This window comes from Rattus norvegicus, chromosome 5, assembly GCF_036323735.1.
Source record: "Rattus norvegicus strain BN/NHsdMcwi chromosome 5, GRCr8, whole genome shotgun sequence".
Taxonomy (NCBI): Eukaryota; Metazoa; Chordata; class Mammalia; order Rodentia; family Muridae; genus Rattus; species Rattus norvegicus.
In genome coordinates this window covers 55,977,326-55,999,824 of record NC_086023.1, presented here as the reverse complement: position 1 = coordinate 55,999,824, position 22,499 = coordinate 55,977,326, and the positions used below count along the sequence as shown (strand labels likewise).

The 22,499-nt window shown below is 37.1% G+C and overlaps 1 protein-coding gene across 12 annotated transcripts in view; it reads left to right on the top strand.

The window, feature by feature from the left end:
• The window catches only part of Lingo2 (leucine rich repeat and Ig domain containing 2), a 1,322,423-nt gene that overhangs the window by 488,848 nt on the left and 811,076 nt on the right, over positions 1-22,499 (top strand). The window contains exons 1-2 of one of the 12 annotated variants that reach the window (XM_063287597.1): positions 944-14,912; positions 15,050-15,202. The exons of 10 other annotated variants lie outside the window; for them this stretch is intronic. The gene's annotated coding sequence lies outside the window, so the exon portion shown is untranslated. Of the gene's footprint in view, positions 1-943; positions 14,913-15,049; positions 15,203-22,499 lie in introns of those variants that run through there. One more of the 12 variants, XM_063287598.1, reaches the window with a different exon arrangement.

Sequence of the window (22,499 nt, the reverse complement as noted above, 5' to 3'; positions counted from 1 at the left end):
CAGAGTTTATGTGTGCTTAACTGTTAATTCATCTGTATTTAGTCTAGACTTTTAGATGCATTTACCTTTGTCTGCTTTGGCTACTGACTTCAGGCAGTAAAGAGTAGAGAATGAAAAGGTTATTCATTTAAGATACAGGACTGATATTATTGGTATTGTGGAAAAATCTGAAACAAGTGGCAAAACTAGAGGTTTTGGTGACCAGGATTACTTCAAACTTGCTCAGTGTATTCTTATCCTCCCTCGGTACTGACACTCAAATCAGGGAATACAGAAAACTCTTTCCTCTTATCCTGAATTACTGTTCCCCCATTTGGTTGAAAAAAAAACAGGGGAACTGGTTATCAACTCTGTACATTTTTTCAAATGCCATTAGGTTATCTCCATGAAGGAAATGATACTTTATTATAAAGGAAGTCAGGATGATTTCATGTGGCCCAAATCCAGAAACTATCCATTAAAATAAAAATCTTATTACTGCCAGGGTCTACTCAACATCCAGTTTCCCCAAGGAAGGCATCAAATTGGTAAGGAAGCTTTGATGGGGACAAAAGCTGTTTGCTTTTGGTAATTTGGCTATTTCTTGTTACTGCAGAGTGGAAAAACTACTGCCTTCCAGTAATTTAACTCGTTCTTGCTATTTGGGGCCAAAAGTTATTGGCTTCTGGCAATTAGCTCCTGCTGAAAAAGGCAGGGGATAAGAAATTTAGTTACTTGGGTTCTTTTCTCTCTGACTCAGGCCTCTTGGTGGGCAGGCCTTCTGGAGTTTCTTAGGTCTTCTTGAGCCAGAAATTAAAAGCAAAAGAAGGAAAGAAAGAAAGAAAGAAAGAAAGAAAGAAAGAAAGAAAGAAAGAAAGAAAGAAAGAAAGAAAGAAGGGAGGGAGGGAGGGAGGGAGGGAGGGAGGGAGAGGGAGGGAGGGAGGGAGGGAGGGAGGCAAGCACACATAGACAACACACATACTGTATGACCCTGAAGAAGGCTGCACCACCACTTTTTTGTTGTTCTTCCTCAGGATAATGGATTCCATGGTTTTCTAAGCATTTTTGCATTTCTTAAGTTCATAGGAAGCTTATGGCAATAGTTTGTGTCATAGGACAAATAAGATTTATGGAGTTATAGCAGAATTGTTTAGTTGTCTTTCCCTTTAGACTAGTACCTGACTAAACACTCATTATCCATTACTAGCTCTGTAAGTTTAAAGCAATAATTTTCATGTCATCAGTTAACATAGCTTTGTCAAGAGACAAATTATTTGCCTTGTGTAATCTTATTTTGAAGTCTTGAATAGATAGATTAGTACATCATTTATTTTCTGTCCTTACTCCTTCTTTTCCTACCACAATTAGCCCATGACACATGAAGGCTTACAGAGCTTTATTTGCAGCTTTTATTCTCCAGAGGGCTTGAGATTACTTTTATCAATTTAGGAGTACTATAAAATCATTGTCATCAATTTATCTACACAGCATTACTACATGAAATTGCATCTTGGTATTGATTCTGCAGGAAATCTGTCCAGTAGAAATCATTAAGCTATGTAATGGTAGCAGGAAAGACATGTCAGCCACAAGAACCAATGCTGGGATGTAATCCCTGAGGACCCTGCATCTCAGAGTGCACCCATCACAGTCATGTAAAATGGTGGGCCATCTCCAGAAGACTCACTTGCTTATCATAGCCTTTCCTAGATTGTATCTGATACATTACTATGTCTTTCTCTTTTGGAATTGGGTCTTTTTCCTTTTTGATATCTTGTTTCAAGTTTAAACTATGTGTGTCACTCTCCTATGCCCTGTGTCCAACAAGAATCTGAGGGGAGCGTTGATATGGGTTGGATTCCACACAGGTTCTTGGGAAGATTGAATGGATTAAAAAGCTGACAATCTATGCTTGTTATTCCAAAAGAAAGAAAAGAGATCTCCTCAAGTCCAGAGGTGACATATATTGTTATGATCATATTGTGGGCACTAACACCAAGGTGCCTTGATATAAAATCCTCTGAAATAGGTGCTTGATCTCATAATCATGTATGCGTTCCACTGAATTTCAATGACGGGTAAAATGGGTACCATAAAACTTTTCTTATATCAACGAAGTCTAGGAGTAAAATAACATCATTTTAAAAGCTAGTACAAAACTGTATACTAGAACACACCTTACTGGCCCTTTGACACAGTCTGAGTGGGTCTCGGCTATTTAATTTGTACTTACTCATGCTCATTGGACTAATTGACGTTTCCATCTGGAGCTTTATCACAGCCAGTGGTTATGATGATAGTGACTTGGGTCCATCAGCCATATCCTCGCTTGTTCCTTTCATCCATCAATATTTCACACTATTTGTATGGACCAGTCCCTATTCATAGAGTCTGGCCTGAGCATCAGTGAATAGCATTGTTTAAAGGCAAAAGTAAAAAGCAGAAGTTGTAAGCTGCTTGGATCCTTGGTACTTTTGTGGTACTTAAGCAGTACAGATTCAGTGTGCACACGTACTACATAAAACCTGATATGAAGAGTTAACATCCCTCTAGGGTCATTTTGTGGTGACTGATAAGCATCTAGACTATAACCTGCACAGTAAAAATCACAGAATACATTTTCCTGTTTTAGCAATGTTCACTGAACAACCACTTAGAGAATTATTCATCTTATATAATATTTAATCATAATGAATACATTTTGAATAGAAATTTTAAATGAGGGGCCTCATACTCAAAGAGGTTATATAATGTATTTAGATTATGTAGTTACTTAGGTAAAGATCATTTTCATCTGGATCTGATTCCCGTTAGGCGTATTCTGGTACTCAACTTTATTTTCATGCAAGGGATGAAATGGAAAGTCTTAGTAAATTTATAGCCTGCGAACCTCAGTAGGCTTCCCATATAGTCTCTTTTTCTACTTATTCTTGAGTGATAATGAATATTTCCCCCTGTATATCCATCATTGAAGACAATAGGCAGGTTCTAATAGAACCCAGTCTGTTGAGTCTTGTATAATTGCTTTAGTGAGAAAAAATTTGTTACACCAGATCAAGCTAGCAGAACTTCTACATCTCTTACACTTGCAATCCTGAGCTAGTAATCCTTCTGTTTCTATTCATTGTCTTGTAAGACATTTTAAATTTTCACATGGCACTCCTTGCAAACAGCTGAACGGGGATGACAAAAGTCACGTATCTCATGTGATGATAGTAACTCTTAGGCTGTTTAATTATCGTCTGTGATCTGTATCATTATGATAGATAGTTATTTATATGTCTTGTTGAAAAAATGATTGCTAAATAATCCCTGGAAACTCTTTGGCAAGATATTTCATTTTAATAATAAGATTTTTTTCACCTGCAATAGGAAAGCAGATGTGATAATTAAAGGCATCACTTGTGACACACCATAGATTGTCACAGAATGTGTAAAAATATTTTAATGATTTTTCCAGGTATTTAAATATAAAGATACACTTTGTTAGAATATATTGTCTTGAACCACATGTGGAATTTCTTACATGACAAGTAACTTTAAACTATGCTAAAATAATTGTAATTACATTGAGATGCAATAAAAACCTACATGACTCCATCTAGTGGACATAGTTATGGATTAAACTATTTATTAAATGTACTTAGAGAAAATCACTTTTCTAATGAATAAGCAACAACAAACATAAACATATTTTAAAAGTTACTATTCTTGTGTTAATTAATGATGCTAAAATGGTGAATAAATATAGATGAACAATTGGTACTATATTTGGAATTTATAATCAATTGACGAAATAGAATATCACTAGAGTTCACACTGAGATACATTTACATGAAAAGAGATTTTCTTTTCTGTCCCTCTCCATCTCACAGTTTTGGCTCCATTGTGACCTCCGGATATTTCCCCTATGTATCTTTTGGTGAAGCATAGCACAGAATGGGCCAGATGTAGTGCTATGTTCCTATAACTCAGGAGCTCTGAAAATGCTATTGAATTTGTACCAGCCTAGATTCCCTAGCAAAACAGTCTTTAAAACAAACTCACAAACCAACAAGCAAAGAAAAAAGCCTGGTGCTGCACTAAACATATTTGAAAAGAAGGGAGGAAAGTGAGGAAGATTAAAAATGTGCATTCAGGCTTACCCACAAGAACGGACAAAGTAGAACACTCCTCAGGAACAAGAATCAATATGAAAGCAATTTCTAATGTTTGCTTTTTGGAAGATTATGGTCCTTTCAACATGCTTCAAATGTAGGCTCTCTGACAAAATGAGCAAATAATATGTCATTTAACTTATGTGAAATTTAAAATATGGTAAAAATTAACCCATGAAGCAAAAATATCAGGGTAGCAGTTGCTCTTGGGTGAACAGAGGGTTTCCTGGAGAAACGTAAGAGAGCAACTGACAATATTGGGTATTGAACATGACATGGTTAGGGTTACCCTAGTGTATTTATTAAAATGTAACCAAGTCACACTGAAGATATGGTTACTTCATCACAAGCTAAGTTGCATAAATCCAAATAAAAATACCATAGTAAAAATGATGAAAACTTTGGGACTTAGAAAAAGCAAAAGCAGTAGGGTGGACTTCAGTTGATATTCCTCCTCTATCCTCTTATAGTTATGTGACCTGGAAAAATGTTACACATAACTTCACTTTCTACTTAAGTAGACATTGATATGACAGTGTTTGCTTCTTCATCTCCTCAGAAGCTAACTATCTATAGTGCTTATCATGTTTCTGGGTCATAGTGTTTAGGGCATGACTACTCTGTAAACGGAAACTAATTGCCCTTCTTCAAACAAGTCCAGTGTGACTGAACAGACTTGGAAGGCAGGTATAGAAGCCAAAGTGGTCTTACAGTCTTGAAAGTCCACCATGGAGAAGAATGTGTGAAAGCCAAAATTCCACTCATGGCTCCAGATGAAGGAAAGAGGCATTAGGCTCCCAAGGCTTCGTATCTTTGGTGTGTTGGGTTATATCCTGCTGAGGAGATAGTCATGCACACTGGCATTTACCTGTAACCTGAAAATTACAGAGAGATAGGGAGGAGCTGCAGAAGAAACACTCATCAAATGTCCACCAGTACACTTAATGTCACCATCAATTTTCTATGATATTTTTGATGAAAGTGATATAAACTTTTTCTAGCTAAAATAAAAAGCCAATGTGGTATTACCTCTTTAAAGCCAAATGTGGAGTGTGGCTCTTTACATATGGTCTTTTGCACTCAGATAAGCTGAAGTGTAAGAGGAAGAAAATTACAATGAGAATAGTTGATTGATTTCTAAACTCTGAATTTTGTCTCTCTTGTCTAGACAACTTATGCATAGAATAAGCAACAGAAAGTGTAATTTTAGACGTCTAAGGCTAAAGTTAAATCTCTAAGGTGCTAGACTAATGGCACATATACAGTATAACATGAGATTAATATTGATAACTTCTGAACTACTTTTATTTTGAGGTAAACCTGTAGTGATTATAGGTGCAGTAGTAGACAGAGGTTATCCATGTTAATTCAATATGTTCATGAGTAATACATTAGCAAGGTTCACAGTTTAATTTAGTTTATTTTCCAGAAGCAGACGGTGTGACCTCAAATTAGGATATAAGTCATTTCCTGATGCACAAAGTATAATATGAATATTTTCATGAAGAATGCAAGTCAACTACTAAAATTCTCATTTCTTTTTTGGGTTGGCAAACAAAGTATCAGACTTCAGCATGGGGTCCTTCATTCCCCATTTAGACCCCACGTTTCCTTCCCTTTTATCGTGTTTTCCATTACATTATTTTTTTTCTGCTCCTCCTTAATGCCTCTTCCCCCTACCTCATTCTTGATCCTCTCTCTGAATATTCTGTTTAACTCCAGACACTAAATGCCCTCTCTCTATTTAGATGTCAGAAAAACAACAATAGACTAGCACTTGAGAGATTCCGCTCAGGCACTGCTTCTATTTTATGTTCATGACAAGATAACAGAACAAGAGAGGTGACTCTGAGTCTGTGTCCTGGGACCACAGAGCTGAAGACAGACACTGCAACTTCTCATTACAAGTTGCAATTAGCAGCAGAGTTCTCTCTAACCCATTAGTGTTTATGAATCACCTATTGAGCATGTTCTAATGCTAGATATTTTACAGATAATATTAATGGCACAAACAATAATTTATTGTCACTCCATTAAAATCCCAGAGAAGAGCACCAATGGGGAATCCATTATCCCAATTAATTAATTATATAACTGAACCTACTATTATATGCAGAATTTATAGGATAGAGTAAATTGTATGTCTCAGTAGTTTTTTTAAACTAGAGTCTATACAGTAAAAATTTCAGCTCTCATTCTTAATGATTGTGGATTGAGACTCAAATGCTTTATGAATTTGACATATTAGTCTGATTTCTTCCTATCATAACTGTTGGAGCATATTGTCTGCAGTCACTTTAAGGGACTTGCCTTTTTTTTTTCCTGTGTGTTTCTAACCAGTTTGTCCTTAGGGGTGTCTCTCGTAGTGCTTCATCCAGCTGCCACGGTTGTACTGACCTTGTGGATCACAGAGCCACATTACTTCCTGCCACTCGTGCTGTGCTTTGATAAGGCCGGATCACATTAACTGGAATAGGCTAGTCTGAAACTCACTCTGTTGCTGGCCTTGAGCTTGTGTTCATCCCCCTGCATCAGCCACCTGACTGCTCTGATTACAGGTGCTTAGTTCTCTTGAACTTCTCAATCTGATCATTTGTCTTACTGATGAGTTCTGAAGCAGGTTGTTAGGACTTTGTACAGCACAGGTCTCCCACATCTTCATTTTTGTCCCTTAGGCTCTACTCCACCGGTATTAGAATTTTCACCCTGTCCATCTATTTTGTTTGACTCTAATTTTGTGTCTTTGTCTCTCTGGGTTGTATAATTTATAAGTACATTAAATATCTTACTCTGTAAATAGTTCCGATTCCACTGTTAGCTGATATGCTTTCAAATTGTGGTTTTGGTATTTACCTGATGTTACTATTCACCTGTTGAAGATGATCTAGACTGCTCTAGTTTAGAATTAGTATACTTAAATCTCCTATGAACATCCATGTACAAAGATTCTGTATGGATGCTTTCTGTGGAACAGATGTTCAGGCGTATAAACTCTTGCTTTAATGCTAGTCGCAACTTTAATATTATAAGTGACTTCCAAGCTTTTCAGAGAAGTCATTTGACTTTTATAGGGAGTGAACCATATTCTCTCCTTCTTTGGTAGATTTTGCTGCTGTGAATATTTTTCATTTAAACTATGATGCCTGTTGGGCAGTGACCTCAACCAGCCTTTCTCTAATGGGTCATGTCTTGGATCACTTTTCTGTGTTTATTTGTTGTGTGGGTGACTCTTTGTAATACAGATACAAAGCCAAATTTGTGAACCTTCACATAGTTTCACGCATTTTGCCCAACGTTTATTTTCACTGTGGCTTTGAAAAGTCTTTATGTACTCTAGATATTGGTATTTTCTAAGACATATATTTTTCAAATATTTAATCTTATTCTGTAGCTTTACTTTTTATTCTCTGACATCAGCTTCTGAAAAACACTTCTTAGTTTATTGAGGTCAAATGTGTCAGCTCTGTCTTGAGTGGATTGTGGTTTTAAACTCAAGTTCTTATTGGCCTAGCTGGAAGATAATGAAGGTGTGGTGAGTGGCAAATCTCATCATGATCTGTGCTCTTTGGACACATTTCTCCACATGCGTCACTTGCTCCTCTGTCTGTGTATGACGCTTAATGTGGTGACTCTCCTCTTCAGCCATTCCTCACATTCCCCATATCTCTCCTTCTCTAGATCCTATTCTACCACTGTACCGCTCCCTCTGTTTGATAACGGTATGTTTCCGGTGGATAAAAAAGATGGCACATGCTTTTTGAGAAGATTTCTGAAATTTTCTTCTTCTATGCTTACATTTAAATTATATTTAGAAATACAAATTAAAATTAATTTTCATTTAGAACGTTGAAAGTATACTATATCCCTATTGCAACTGAGATGCATAATGGCATTTGATTTGTTGATCTTCTGTAAGTGACTAGGTTCCTCTCATGCCTTCATTGGGTTGTTCCATCCAAGAGTTCACTCCTTTCACACTGGTGAGTTTTATGGCCATTTCAAAGTTGAACCTGGCCCCAGAATATTGTTTCGAAATACGTTTCCAATGTCTTTTCTTTTTATATATTTTTATTTTGAACTCCCATGATGCCAAGTATACAGTCTGAAGATTTTAATATCTTTTTATTATCCTGACTTCCTGCAGCTTATATATTTTCTTCTACTTTCCTTAAGATTTCCTCAAACTTCCCTATGATTTTCTCCTAAGTTTCTTATTGTGAAGACATCATCTTGAACACTGTGACTTTTGTTTCCAGGACAATTTTTTTATTGTCTCATTGTCTGATGCTTCTTGATACATAGGTGATGGTTTTTGGGTCTTGTCACTCTCTTCCAACATTTGGGCACTGGGAATTGCTCAATTTTTGAAGGCTTTGATAGTATACTTTGGGATATTTTCTTGTAAAACTGATGACTATTCAACCATTTCTCTTTGGGATCCGAAAACAAGTCTCTATTTCTTCTCTTTTTCCACATTGCCTGTAAATTCTATTTTTAATGCCTATAAAGCAGACACAATGAAGTTTCTGGAGTTAGACTTGAGGAGGTTATATTAAAAAGATATATATCTCCTTGCAGGCAGACCTTTGGGGTATTTTATTTTGAGAATTCCAAAACATAATTTTGTGTGTGTTTGTGTGTCATACTCTCCTCTGTCTTTCTTCATTTCTTTACCTTATTTTCTCCAAGCCAAAGTCTGATTCACAAAAAACTGATATTACCAATGTTTAATTAGTGAGGTGAAAAGTTCTTTCTACTCCTCTGTAGGCTCTTTCACCGAACCATTCTTATTAGCTTCTTACATGGCTCAAGAACTTTTAATGTCTCTGTGTTATCTACCTTCTTGACACAATACCTATATAGTATAAAGAGTTTACTTAAATTCTTTCCCAAAAGAACGTGTCAATATTTGGGGAATGCATTATATCCCAGCTTAGCCTGTGCAGGATAAAAGTTCACTGAATTTCACCATTTTTTTTTTTTTAGGTTCAAATCCCCATGACTTCTCTGACTTCAAAATTTTCTGTCTATGGTGGGTGATAGAGTGTAGGTGAAGTTTCATTTTAAAGTGCTGTATGACAGGGTTCCTACTAAAGATTTTTAACCTGTGATGCTGCAGAGACTGCAGTGCAGGAAAGGTAGAGAATGGCGATTGTTGTGGCTGTGATCATTACTCACTTACAAATGAAACATATATGAGCAGTCCAACCCCATTCTTAACTATCTGAACGTATTAGTCAGCAGTTCAAGAAGTAGAATCCCTCCCTGATAAATCAACTATGGAGGAACCATTGGATAATCAATGCCTTGTACTCCTCGCAATCTAATGAGAATCCTAAAGCCGTGTGACTTCTGCTGACAAAGGCACTTGGATAGTGTCATGGTGGTGTAGAGAAACGACCACTCACATTGTGTGCAGGAAATGACAGGGTTGTGGATGGAAACAATAACCCTTGCTTCCTTGTTATTACAATTTGTATAAATGCATTTAGATGTGAGTTATTTAGGCTATATGCATTTTTATTCCTCAGAAATATTTTATGACTAGAATCTAAGCTTATTTACTGATATTATTTTGAAGAGGTGATTCCCTTATCTGTATAAACCCGCATACATGTCCTTTACAGGAACTCTTTTTTTATTTTTAAATCCCCAACCCCTACAGGAGCTCTTAAAAAGTCTCAGTCCACAGGTCTAAAAATTTTTTTTGTTGCAGATACCTGTACTCTACCTCCCTTCTTCCCCATGTGATTCAGAATGTGCTTCCGTCACTTCAGGAGTGCTCTTTAATACTATTCATTTCCCTCATATCTGAGTGCACAGTTGCCCTGTTAAACCTAAGAAGCTCCCTTGCTGAGCTTTCCTTATTCAATTTAGGTTTATCTCGTGGTGGTCAGATGTGAATGCATTCTTTTTACATTTGCAATTTATTATTTTCCCTGTAGGCCCACATCAGCCAGACATCTTGGTCTTGATTATATTAATACTAATAATATCACTTTTATTTGCCAATGCCTGCTCATTTTCATAAAGTAATAAGGACAAAATAATGAAATATTCAAATATCCTCACCAACACAGCTAGGAAACAGAAGTCAGATCACTGTCATCTAAGAACATCTTGCTAACGAAGCAGCATTGCCTCCTGAGGACTCAGGGGGATGGTTCCTCATCTTGTGAGTTAAGGCAGCAGGAAGAAGCTGTTTTCTCATGAAACTAACTGAGTCTCATGTGTTCAGTATTACAGTTCTCATTTCCTTTCAATCTCATAAACTTGATTATTATTTTTATAATGTCATATATACATGAACACATAAACTCACTAACTTCTTTCTGTATAATTAACCAGCCTTATTGAGTCATATTCTCTCTTTATACTGCATGCAGAAAGGCTGGTGATGTGCCCACATAGTGAATTAACAATGTGCATGCTGTCACTTGAGTTCTGGATCTTAGCCATTCTGAGTGGTGGAATGTGGAATGTGAAGGTCTTTTTGATTTGCATTTCCCCCATGACTAAGAATGTTGAAGATGTCTTTAAGTGCTTCTCAGCCATTATAGATTCCTCTTTTGAAAATCCTCTGTTTAGCTCTGTAGTTGATTTTTCAAAGTGGGTTACTTGGTTTTTTATTTTGTTTCATTGTTGTTGTTGTTGTTGTTTTGCGTACATTCTTGAGTTCTTTATCTATTTTGAATATCAGCCCTCTATTGGGTGCAGTGTCAGTGAAGATCTTTCCCCAGTTTGTAGGTTGCCTTTCTGTCCTTTTGACAGTGTCCTTTGACTTACAGAAACTTTTCTGCTTCAAGAGGTTCCATTTATCAATGTTGATCTTGTAGCTTGAAACACTAGTGTTCTGTTCAGGACATTTCCCCCTGTGCCAATCCCTTCTCAGGAGAAAGGGGAACACTCATCCATTGCTGTTGTGATTGCAAACTAGTACAACCACTCTGGAAATCAATCTGGTGGTTCCTCAGATAATTGTAAATAGTTCTACTTGAAGTCCTATCTATAGTGCTCCTGAGCCTATACCCAAAAGGTGCTGCGCCGTATCAGAAGAACACATGCTTCACTGTGGTCATAGCAACCTTAATCATAATAGCCAGAACCTGGAAGGAACCCACATGTCCTTCAACCAAGAAATCGATGGACAAAATGTACTTCATTTACAAAATGGAATACTGTTCAATTATTAAAAATGAGGACTTAAGGAAATTTGCAGGTGGATGTATAGAACTAGAAAATATCACTTTGAGTAAGGTAACCCAGACACTAAAGGATATGTATGACAGGAGCCTAGCATGATTGTCCTCTGAAAGACTCTACTAGCAGCTGACTGAGGCAGATACACATACTTACAGCCAACCATTGAACTGAGGTTGGGGACCTCTATGGACGAATTGGCAAAAGGGTTGAAGAAACTGCAAGATTATCAGGTTTGGAAACTAAAGCTTTTACTCACTAAGCCATCTAGCTGGCCATGGTATTATTATTTTTAGTACTCTAACTTCAAGAATTTGTTATTACTTGGAAACTAACAATCCCTACTTCATAATAACAGTAGCAAAGTCTCAGAATAGGGAAAACAAGATGATTTATTTTATGAAATTGTCAAATTGGGTGTTTGTTAAAGAAAAGGCAAACATGGTTATTTGCTGATTAGGCAAAACAATGGACTTTGCATCTCTAATAACATTCTCTTCCCTCTACATTCCCCATTGGCTGAGTTCTTCATAGTGATACTATCTTGCTTCGCCATCTAAAATGGTCTGCATTTAAAACTACCCCATCCTCCTGGAATTATGGATTCCCTCCTCTTTTGTGGCACATGGATTTAGAAATATAGACTATTGTAAATCTTCAACCCTAAGATAAATTAAGAAGTCACATTACAAGCAGAGCCAGCTAGGAAAGACAGGGACTGAGTACCTCCTGCCTATCATTCATTGATGAGCTTTACGTACAGTTTATTGTGAAAATGGGCCATCATAATTATTTTTTATCTGACTATTCTTCTTTACTCCTATAATTCATTTTCATATCCATATAATTCATTAACCCACTTGAAGAGATAAAACACAATAATGATAACCCAGTCCCAAAAACACAGATGTAGTATACTCCCACATTTGATTTGTGGCTGCAAAGTCCAAGTTATTAGATGTGAGTATACAACTCAGAATAGCCACAAAATCCAGGAATGTAAGAGTTGATTATGTGGTAGAACAATAGATTGGAATTTATATATGCATATATTTTTTTTCATTTGAATTTCTTCCACCTGGGTTCACAGTTTTCCCCATTAAGAGCCATAAAGTATCCTAGAATTTTAGGCAGTTAAGGATGGTGAGGAATAGTCCTCCCCAAGAAAGAGTCCCATAGTTGTTTATCTAAAACTAAGCAGTCAGTTCTGAGGTCATATATGTAACACTATTTAAATTGAAAAGATTACATTTGTATAATTAAGAACACACACACACACACATACGTGAGAGAGAGAGACAGACAGAGTCAGAGATTGACAGAGACAGACACAGAGAGAGGGAGGGGGGAGGAGAATACATTTAAAAAAAACTGTTCAGAGGCCATCAATTTGAGATAGATTAAGGAAAAGTAAAAGGGAAGGAGGAAAAAAGGGGGGGTTATGTAATTTTAATTTAAAAAAAGCACTGTCCTATCATTCATTTCTTTGAAAAGTAATATGGTTGCTAATATTTTCTGTATTATAATGAGGTCATCTTAAATGTGAGCACTTGACTTTTCATGTGTCAGCTGTTTTCTCCCCTTAATGTTCAAAAGATTTTCTGCTTTGCCTATTTATCTCCAAGCTATAGGTTTTGCCAAGTGATTTAATCCCTAAGAAACAAGTTAAATTTTTCACGGAACTCCTTCCTATTTGCCTTCATATCCAAGGGATCCTTTCTCTGGCCTAACTTGTTTGCTTTTTTATGAATTTTGAGCCTTCAGATGGAATTTTATACTGTTTCTTCAAAAGTTTTCTTTCTGGTGTTGAGTGTCCTCTATGTTTCTGGTGAAACTTTGGATTAGAGGGATGTGTTTGAGCTATTTCTCCCAAATATCGCCCATCCTTAAACCTTTTCACCCATATCAGCAGTTGTTGCCTATATTGACGACATCAGTAAAATTATCACGTTTGGCTTATCCCTCTATTTCTCTCATTCGCTTTACAGCTTTGGTGCATCCTTCCCTATAAAGAAAGGGGTTAAGTAGAAAATTGCGCAGAAGTCCTGATTGGAGTTACCCTAAGGAAATGGGATGTATGCTTGAGTGCACTAGTTCTGGAGTCCATAAGTTTACCTTGCAGTTACAAACGCAGATTGTGTAAATACATATTTTGTAAAGTACACACTCAAAAAAGTACTCGAATAAAGGTTAATGAATGTATGGCACTGTTGAGAACTTCTCTGGGGGCACGAACTAATTCTAGCTGATCATTTTTGACCTGGAAAAATGAACTGCTTTTCTCCTTCTCTTCCTTCCCCCATCTGTAAGAGCAACTGAGCAGTATGCACTTTAGGGTGTAAGGGAGATTAATGACTTTTCACTGAAATAGTTCATTGCTTGGTACACAGTAAGGACAAAGGAAGTTGTCGCTGATATTGTCATGAAAATCACATCCTTCAGTTTAGAAATGAGAAGGTGAGGACTCAGTGCCTGAATTGAACTAAACCTGACCTTGGACTCTGAGATTAGCATTTTCTTTTAAAAAGTGATTAATCTTTGATGCAGAAGTTTCTGGATAGGTCAGGCGATACAGACTCACATGGTGAGGCTACCTCATGTGGTGTTTTGGTGAGGCAAAACCCATGGGAGGATCTGATGTTTGGAGAAATATTAGTGGGACTCAATGGACAGTGAAAATGTACTTGCCTCACTAGCTTTGCAAAGCTTCCTTGGTTTTGCTTCTTCATCTTCACTGATCTTCACTTCATTGAGAGAGGTACTGCAGAGAACTTCTTCTGATCTCTCACATTGACTCCTACTAATTTGGCAGAGGCCCGGTGGTTTCTGCTACATCGTGCACTGCTGCTGGTTCATGTTTGCTATACTGACACTACTGAGGTGGACTGCTGGTACCCAGAGATTGGAATTGTCATGATGACCTACTTCTAAACAGGTTCATATCCCCTTGTCCTATTTACCATGTTTTCTCCCCTACGTGCCAGGAGAGTAGTCAAAGAAGCTTTTGAGAACCCTTACTAAAATTGTATTTAAAAAATACTTCAGCCTACGAGTCTTTGCTCATGTTCCTCATGTATGATGTGTACCTTTTTCTGTGTCCATTAACGTACATGCACACAATGAAAGTGCAAAAGGGAGCCCTGTTAAAAGAGGAGGGGATATTTTTACATCAGCTTGTCTTATTTAATAACTTCTTTAAGAGACATATAAAATTGTTTGTCAAGCTAAAAGTCAAATTTGACTTGTTTTTCTTTTTATTTTATATATGATGACATTTAGGATATCATTTCTCTGCTATACAGGGAATGGGTGCCTTTTAAGATTGGTACATCTCTGTTAGGTGAAGCTTTGAGTCAACTCTGCTGACATCATAAGGGTAATGTCAGAGCTCCTGTGAGAGAACCTAACTCAGAGAGTTTAGAGTGCTCTTAGAGAAGCCTGCCTCCTCATACACATCTACTTCACAGGAAAGGATACTTGCTCACTCGAGGGTTGTGGGCTGTTTCTGACCAGGGATACAACTGCAATTTCAAGGAGACAGCTTTTCTTCTGAAGATCTTGGAGCAGGGATGCCTGGTATGTACAACTGTGTTGCCCAGTGAGCTTAGCACTGTTTGAAATTTTAAATTTATCACGAGATCCTGAATAGACCATATCAGAATGTCTTTACGAGAGGAGGCATTGATGCAGGATTTTTGAATGGCATTTTTCAGATTATTGTCCAGTAATCAGGTTTTGCACCATCATCAGAAGCAGCATCCCCCAGGACCGTAGGACTGAAGAATTTCAGATGCTGTCCTGATCTGCTGAGTCAGCGTTTACAATTTGGCAAAATCCCCACATCATTCACGAAGATTTTAATCTCTGTGAGTCCCCAATCTTCATTTGGTTTTAACTAATTGATATGAGTGCGGGAATCACCAGTGGAGCCCATCCTAACCTCAGAGACTTTGATTTAAGTGTCTGAGGTGATGCTCAGGAGGAAATGTATCATTCTCTGGCTTGCTAGCTACTGCTAGGTTGATTCTTGTATTTTGCTGTGGTGAGGAGCCACAAACACACACTGTACAACCAGCAGATGAGAGCAGACCCACTGGTCATGTTCATCACATCCCAAACTCAGCCTTGCCTTTGTTTTCCATTTTGGCATAAGTTGAACTACAAAGCTGGGAGTCCAAAGTCCTACTGAACCCAACAGTGCTAGAATTATTTTTAGCTGAATCAGAGATAGCATCTAGAAGAAGTAAAGGCTGTCATGTCTTATAACCACAGGGCTCTTGTGAGGATCGATATCTCGTGGCCTTCAAAGGGTAAAGAAACAGGGACCAGCCTTTTCTTAGCAGTCTCTATTTTGGAGGGATTTTATTGACTATGTTTTAACTTCGATATAATAAGCCATTTATTCCTTCAGTTATGACACATATAACTATTCTCCATCTGAAAGACAATGTTAAGTCAGCTGGCAAAAATAAATGTCAATGACAGACTGAACTCTTTAAACTGCTTCCTTCTGATTTCATAGTGGGAGTGGTTGCGGAAAGAGCAGTGCAACTTTGGGGTTTGTAAGCTAGAAGACTACACACAGTCAGGCAAAAACGCCTCTGTGTCAGATTGAGTACTTAAGAAATAAATCTTCAATCACTATCCTGCAGAACTCCTTGCTTCTGTGAATTTCTATAGTAATTACTGTTTGCACATTTTATTGATGACTAATAATAGGAAAGCTTACCAAATGTCTTTTGAACTCATTTAAGTTTCTTCATTATTTTATTTTGTATGTATCTATACAGTGCTTTTTAGAATGCTTTATAAATTCAGGAAGAGACCATGCATCTCATTTTCATACAATCTCTTAGGCACAGAAGTCTACTCAAATATACTCAAAAGTAAAGTTTCCCACACTTGGGCTTTTCAACTTTTTTTTTCCTTTCATGAAGACTTTTCCCTTTTTCATTTAAAGAACAGTGTTCTTTTTAGGATAATTATGGTGTATATTAAAATGTTCCAAATATAATAGACTTGTTCTGACTCCTTTTACAAGCTCTCAAAGCTAGATTTTGGAGAAAAACACATATTACCATTTTAATAGAAAATAGTCTACCTCCTGGTTACTGTACTGTTAATGAGTAGCAGTGTACATCCCCAGGCTGAAAAGGCAACGCAGTAGTCCACTCGCTGGACAGCTTGAAGCTATATTCTCCATAAGATAAAGGCAAACTGTATCATTTGATAACAAACATTTTCAGCTCAGAGAGGGCTCAGCACTTGGGAACACTAGCTGCTCTTACAGAGGGCTTCAGCATCCCTGTCAGGCATCTCACGATGGCCTGTAATTCTAGCACCATGAAATTCAATACCTTCTTCTGACCTCCATGGGCACCTTCACATTCACGGCCACCCATGTACAAACTCTTCCCCCACACATAATTATAAAACAAATACATCTTTACAACAGCTTCCATTCCTATTCATATTTTTCAAGAAACGATCATGAAGTAAGTTACATTATATAATGAAAAGACCACACAAATTCATCCTTTCTATTCATCGTCTAACATAAAAGTTATTAGAGTAACAAATTACAAATTAACTATTGCTTGGAAGGCTAGGTTGTTTGAGAATATATTCAGACTATAATAAGGTCAAATAATGTTCTCTTCTCCTTTTCTTAACTGGTTATAATTACATCTTTGAATATATTTAGCATTCAAAAATACCTCCAGACAAGTAGCAGTTCTCCTTTTTACCATTCTGGTAGGTCGGTCTCTCTCTCTCTCTCTCTCTCTCTCTCTGTCTCTCTGTCTCTCTGTCTCTCTGTCTCTGTGTGTGTGCACGCACACATGAACTGGTCAGAGAACATCTTTCTAGGGGTGGTTATCCTACACCATGTGAGTTATGACCTGAATGCAGCTAGTGTTTTACCCACAGAGCTATCTCGCCGGTCCTATCTTTGGATGATTAAAATAGAGATGCCCTAGAAAAGAAAAAAAGATCAATGCACAAGGAGACAAAAAGGGGAAACACTGTCAGTAAGAAAGGTTTAAGTAAGTACTGAGGAGGAGTAGCATGGTTGCTGTGCCTAAGAAAGGTGATTATGCAAGTGCCATAGAGAACTCAAGGTGGAGGACGATGAATGTGTGCAGCAGATTGGGACACTGGTGTGTGTGGGGAAAACAGCATCAGTTAGTTACCAGGGCTGTGCACATGAAAAGCAAATAGGGAGAATGTGAATTCTATTGATAGCATGCATCCCCAGAAACAGGAGAGAGAAGGCATTGCCTAGGGCTGTGGCTGTTTGCTTGATGTCTTTGTTGTTGTTGTTGTTTATAAAAAATAATTGATATAGAGAAGACTTAAACAATGTTAAATGTGGAGGTTGTGGGAAGTAAAATAGCTAAAAAGGCAGGGGCTTAAAGATAAGTAATTAGTTGTGAATCAAGATATGTGCTACCACGATAGAATTTAAACAGATCCTGAAATAGTAAGACTTCTGAAATATTAAGAGGGGAAAGAATGGAAATTTGGGAGTCCTCCCTGGGTAACATGAGATTGGTTTTTGTGAAGTAGTTAACAAAGATGTCTGCTGATGGCCAGTAGTCAGGAGAAGAAGTGAGGATTGCGAAAAACCTGTTTCAGGTGACTCTGTTTGCATTGTTACATGAACGCCAAACGATAGATAAGACACAATTGAGTGAGGGAGATATTATATTCTTATGGACTCAATTCAACAGAAAAGTTTAAACCATTCTAGTGCCACCAGGCAGGTCAGCAGAGACACACACACAAATCAGTGCGTAGACTGATTTGTTTGTTCCTATGCATCAAGCAAGGGCAAAGGACATAAGGCAAAAGAGCTGTGTATGCTGGCAATAGTGTCACCATAATAACAGTAGTTTAGATAGAACGCAAAATAAAATTAGGAGAGCTTCAGTCTATGAACAAATGCAGGCTTTCTAAAAGCAAAGGTCTTTATTAGAAATCAATAAATGTGAGAGTTGTAAGGTTATGGGAACACTTTAGAGAGATACACTCTAGTTTAATGAAGGAGACAAGGAAATCAGGAAATGATGAATGCTAAACTTCAAAACAATGTAGGTCTGTGGGTACAGCTTCAAGCTGACTGTGATGAGTAGAAAAAAGCATGGTTGAGGTGAGCATGTAGTGTATTTCATATATATATATGTACTTAATCTAATTTTAAGGCTTTGGGTAAGTTGGGGCTATTGCCTCCAGTTTTTTAGAGGTATCACATCTACAACATGAAGCTGGGCTATTGAGTAACTGAACATGCCATTTACACACTAACTTAGAGAAGCAGCACAAACTTAGAGAAGTTTGCTGGTATTACCTCAGTTCTTAAAGATAAATGCTGCTTTCCCGATGCTTAGCTATGGTAACCCTGTCTTCAGCCCACCCTCCTACACAAAGTTTCCATTGATGTTCTTGTTTGTTTAATTGCTTTCATTTATTTCATGTTCTTTTTTTCCTTCTGTTCTTTATGCTTTTATTCTGCGCTTTGTTTCGCCTTGTGATTCTTCTAGCTTCTCTCTGTATATTATGGTAATTTTAAGGAATGTATTTTTCTTGGGGTTGTTGTTTCCCTTTAATCTCCATGGCTACGACAGTATTTCGTAAAAATTGAATGATGAACACTCCATGAATTTAAGTGGTCATTTCTCCTCTTATACTGACAAAACACTGACAAATATGTAGCATCATCTAGATGTGTCTAAGTAGGAGATGTGCATGAGGAGAATTCATAATACTCTAGCACCTTAAAAAAAGTATCCCTGTAGAGTTTGAAACACTCTATGCCTTATGAAAGCATTGAGCACAACGTAAGTGAGATAGATATAAAAAAGGCAAGAATGATGTGTGTTCATAGTCTGTCATAGTTTGGGTTACTATTGTTTTGATAATACACTAAACTAAAGTGATCTAGGAAGGCCAGAGTTTTTTTGGCTTATACTTCTACATCACTGTTCATCATCAAAGTGAATCAGGACAGGAACCCAAAAAGATAGGAACCGGGAGTTAGGAGCTGATGAAGATACCATGGAGGGATGCTGGCTTGCTCATCATGGCTTGTTCAGCCTGCTTTCTTATAGAGACCAGGACTGCCAGTTCAGGTATGGTACTACCCACAAAAGGCTGAGCACTTCCCCATCAATCACTAACTTAAAAAATGTGTTACACTTTGAGTACACCCCAATCTTATGGAGATATTTTCTTAATTGAGGTTCCCTCCTCTCAGATGAATTCAGCTCTGTCAAACTGAAGATCCTCTGTAAAACTACTCAGCAGAGGGTCCTCACCTACCTTAACATTTACAGTGGGGATCTTTTTCTCTGTATTCATAAATTCCTGGTTATGTAAGAGTGAAGAAGTCTGTGCATATTTCATGATAAGTGTATGAGAAAGACATGAAGCTTCTCTGAACATTCTGTCTTCATTGTGTCACTGTAGATTGTATCCCCCAAATCTTAAAATATGCCTACTGTAATTTTCCCTTATTGTCTCTGAATGTCTCATCCCTACTTATTGCTTACTTTGCTCTCAAGCCTGCCCCTGGGCCTAATAATGCCTATTAAAAGCTCCTCCCTGGGGCTAAGGGTATGATTCAGGTGTGTGAAATATTCGTTACTCGAGTATGAGAATCTGAATTAGGATTTCCACAAATCATTAAAAGTTGAGATGTGTTAGGCTTGATGGCTATCTGACCATCCTAGTTGAAATGGTGAACTCTTTGTCCATAAAGTAAGACATGGTTTTATAGAGCTGAACATCTGATGTTAACATGTGTATATATACAAAATAAATAAATAAAATAGAATGTCAAGTGTGTCTTTTTGCTCATTTCACATAAGGATTCTTTTAATCAAGTTGTATTAACTGAAAATAAATCCTGTAATTGCCCCACATTTTGAGCTCTGTTAAGTTTCATGGCCTCTCTAAACCATGGGTAGACATGGTCTTACAAAGTAGATGGCTCCTTTGACACAGGGGAAGAGGGTGAAGTCAGCTATTATTCTGAAGATCCTTGAGGGCCTCTGGCTGGTATTTAATCCCTCCAAGAACTTGACAGAACCTTCACCTATTGGAAATGCTTATACCAACATGTCAGTCAAAAGTCTCTGCTGTATCAAAGTAGTGACTCTTTGGTCATATTTTATAACTCTTACTGAATTTTCAAGATAGTTATATGCAAATTAATAATAGATTTCACACTCAAGAGCATATTGACATTAACATTACATTTTCAAACAATCAGAAATCTCTAGACTTACGCTCTGATTAAACGCACTAGTATAATTAATTTATAATAGCTATTTGAAATTTATATACTATTTAATACCATGACTCTTCCCCATTCCTTTGACACAGTTTGAGATAAGGAAATATTCAGTAAACTAAAATTACAGTTTGATGGGTCATCCTAAAAATGAATCAGAGTATTGAATCAATACTCTTTTGAATCAAACAATGGCTTTGGTCACTGTTTGCTGGGTAAGACATGCAGAGACTAGGTTCCACCCACAAATGATAGAAAAATTAAGGATATAGGAAAGTGAACACAATATACTGAAATTGTCATTTTGCTCTTATTTTCATCTGTACATATTTATGTTTGTTTCAACTTTAGTTTTCCTTAGTGGATTCTACATCTGTGTGTAATATTTGATGCCAGCTCATTTTCCCGCCAAGGTAATTCCGAAGGTTTGTGAGTCTGAGTTATTTTAAAATGCCAGTACCAGGCAGCATACCTCCTGGATATAAAGCTCACTCTGGCTGAAGATTTGGGATTCTATCATCTTGATGTTGCAGGGAAGTTCCTTTCTTTACCAGTTTACCTCTCCTCTCTTTCCATGCATTTTATTTTACTTTAACTTTATCCTTTAAAACTATTAATAACTTTAGGATATTCTCTGAAATGATATTAGATATGGGAGAACCTATAATTTTTATGGTGAGGATTCTATTGCGTGTTTCGTAGTACTGGATAAATGCCAGAAGAAAATATTGCATGGAAATCTTGAGAGCCCTCAGACATAGGTTGTACTGCACGTACTTACTTTCTGCAAGTCTTGCTGCTGACTGGGGTAACACATCTTCTGACTCCTAGAATTTGTAGCTGTTTCTTGCTTTCTTTGGCTCTGATTCCTTTTTGTGTCTTTGAGACTGAGTCTCCCACTGTAGCCCAAGCTCACCTCCATGCTAGCCATCCTCCTGCCTTGACAACCACCAGGTTATCAGGATAAAGAGAGCTAAGTGGAGGAGGGGCAGATAATTTACCTAAACACTGGGGTTTTTGCTGTTGTTGTTGTTTTTTGTTTTTGTTTTTTGTTTTGGTTTTCTGGATTTCTTTCCTTACTGACACAGAAAGACACCATTTGTAAAAATTAAGCCAATTACTATCCTTGAATCCTTTTTATTTTCTAGCTTTTAATTCTGCTTTGGCTCCTGTAAACAAATCTGAAAGGCTTAATTCTTGAGAGGTGGTATGTTTGCATGGCATAGTAGTTAATAATCACAGTGGATATTTTAAATTAGAAATGAACTAGCTTCCTGTCATATACACAACATGTGAAATTTAAAAGTGAAATTTTTTACTGTTTCATGCACTGACTCTACAGTCTTACCCAGCAACTTAGCATTGCCTCTCAACTGTCTGATAAATGACGCTTTCAATCATCTACTGTACCCTGACTGTCTTCCTTCTCTATTTTATCTCGACATTAAAATATTGAGTGATACAGATTACATTTGGAGAATAAATTGCAAACATTTTATAACAAACTAGTAGAGATATTTTAGGACTTTTGTGTTAATATACATTTTCGTCTCCATTTGCATTTTATTCAGAATGAATGATGGTTTATTTTCCAAGTATTTGTGCTATGGATTTTTAATTCTAGCATGAAATAGATAAAGGTAGTGCATTTTATAGTCTACACAGAAGCAAGAATTTAATGTGTGAATAGTCTGCTCATTTACTAGAATAATATATCCTAAAGAGCTTCAATGTGTTCATAGACAGAGAACACTGAAAGCAGTAATTGGAATGATACATCACTAGTCCAAACGCTCTTGCAGTCGTGGGCTGGAGTCTGGTAATTTTTCTCACCTCTCTGCTTAGTCATATTGGAGTATGATATAATTATT